A 2,734-nucleotide genomic window follows, 5' to 3' on the forward strand; every position below is an offset into this window, starting at 1 on the left:
TTGCTCCTATTGAGCGCGTCAAACATTTGGTCAAGGCTAGTAGGCTGTCTAAACTTTAAAAAGGGGCTGGTGGCTGGTGTGTTTGATGGTTATGATAAGCTGCAAGTGATTGTTTTCGGAAAGAAATATGAATCTAATGACAATGCAGCTGAGTATCTTGAGTTTAAGATACTAGAATTAAGGCATATATTACTGATGCAAACGACTTTGTTGGCCTCTTGGTCAAAATTCTTGAGCACAAGACATGTCGTGTCGTAGCCGTTTTTCCCACATCAGATCCTCCCATGAAGAGTACTATTTCCATGTAGGGAGGAGATGGTGTTGTGTCGTGTGCCAGATAATATCACGGCATGTTTATCTTAATTGTCGTTCTTGTTTGCTGATGAATCGCTGAGACTGATATTCTCATAATTTATGTGGTAATAAACTTTTGTGACGCCACGCTCCCTTGTAGCAAATTTTGTGTTCAAAATTAATTTTTAATTTAATGAGACTTAAATCCATAATACAAGTGATAGTAATGGACCACTTGATCGTCGGGCAGACTGACAAAGAATGTAAGCAGTGGCAGTCAAAAAAGAAAATGAATTCCTTGCTTGCAACAAGGTGTTGGAGCGGTCCCATTGGTGTGATTGCGCCATCTTTTGAGTTCCCTATGCGGCTTTTCCTCGAACACTTTTGGGACAAATTCATTGAATAGAGATGGACACAATCAACAAGAAGATAGGGCCTCCTCTTGTTCCTGTTGCTGCTTTCCTAGCTTAGCTTCCTATTTATATTGACCACCTCACTCCTCCCATTATTCACTACCCTTTCTCACCCAAAAACTTAATTAATTAATTAAAATAGACTTTACAACATTACATTTATTAAGAAAAAATTTGTAAATTTCTATTTCTCCAAATACTCAAATAGAATATTGTAATAAATAAATTTCATGTAGCATTTAATATATTTTAAAAAATTTAAATTTGGTTTAAATGATTGAGTCACGTGTAAAAGTATATAGATTATGTGAATTTTATATAGGTGAGACTTATATATTAAATAAAAAAATATAATAGTATTTAAGAATTAAAAAAAGCTAACTTAAAAAAATAACTCATTAGAGAAATAAAATTAATAATAATAATAATAAATTAAAAAAAAGGTGAATATATATATATATTAATAGATGTTCCATTGACTGAGGAAGCTGCTTTTGAGGGGGAGGAAACAAAATGGATATGTAGGGACAGACAGGTGCTACAGTAACAGCTGTAGGGCAAAAATCTTTGCAGACAGCGTTGTGGGAATTCGGCTGCCCCTACCTCGATTTATACTTCTCATCGGCTATTAAAACGGCTTTACATTCACATGCTCTTGCTCTGCTCATTCCCTTTTTATCCCCCCCCCCCCCACTATTTCACTTTCACCCCTTTCTTCTTTTTTATATTTTCAATTTTGATTCATTATTTTATGAAGCTTTGCTGTGTAATTTTTGGATGGATGAATAATGGGAAGTTTTGTAATTAATCCAAAATTATGTGATTAATATATGTTTTAATAAAATTCATTAAATTTAAACTACTTTTTTAAAGAGATAATTGAAATTTTTCACTGTCTAAACGTATTGATTTACGTTTGAGTATAAAATTAATTAATATTGAATACAGTAATTGTAAAAGAATTTATAAAATGAATAATTAATATTACCAAAGTGCCCCTAAAAGTATTATATAAGGGTTGTTCGTGATAAAGAAGTAAGGGTATAAATGGTAATTTTTTCTGATTTTAATATATAGTATGATTGTCTTAGCATCTATTTCAAAATATTATAAATATCTATATTAAGTTACTATTTAGGTGAATAATATATATTTTTTTTAATATTGTATTTGGATTGATGAATTTGGATTTAAAAGCAGATTTGGAAAAGGATTTCAATTAACTCCATATCGAAAGAATTTGAATCTATTAATATTTAACAAAACGTAATTCAGAATTAAAATTGAAGGATTTAAAACTCTTTAAATATAACCATAAGCTCGTTAACTCTTGAATTTCAATACCTTTTGTTAACTATATACCTATATTGAAAAAAAAATCTATTTTCAAATTCAGATAATGGAATTGACTCAAAGATCCATAAAGATTATATTTGGTTTAATTGATTTTGATTGTAAGGATTTCAATTTTTTTATAATAATTTATTTGAATAATTCTATATAAAAAATAATTTCAAGTCATTCAACTCCCATTTTAGAAGATGTTCGAAGTGCACTCTTTTGTATACGTCAGAAGTCCATTAATGAGAAAGGGTTGAGTAAAACTTGAACTCAATTCTTACATTGATGAATATGAACACAATTGAAATTCGGGAGAGTTATACGTTTGTGTATGTGAAAATTTTTTTTCGATACAAAGTTATTTAAGATCCCGACTCTAAATGTTTTTTTTCAAATTCACATATATCAATTCAAATATGACCTAAAATAATTGTTAGCCACACTATGTGTGTCTAAATTCTAAACTCTAATAGTTTCAACAATAAAATAATAATAATAATCAGTTGTAAATCCAATCACTCAAATTAAAATTAAATGTTAACCCCCTTTAACTATATAATATAAAAACTAAAGAAGAAAAAAGAATCAGAATTATCTAAATATTTCAAAAATCTGAAATAAAATACTAGTAATTTATAATTAATTACTACATGCATAAAGTGTAAAAGTATGGGGAGGGAGGGAGG

The sequence above is a fragment of the Sesamum indicum genome, linkage group LG1, assembly GCF_000512975.1.
Source record: "Sesamum indicum cultivar Zhongzhi No. 13 linkage group LG1, S_indicum_v1.0, whole genome shotgun sequence".
NCBI lineage: Eukaryota > Viridiplantae > Streptophyta > Magnoliopsida > Lamiales > Pedaliaceae > Sesamum > Sesamum indicum.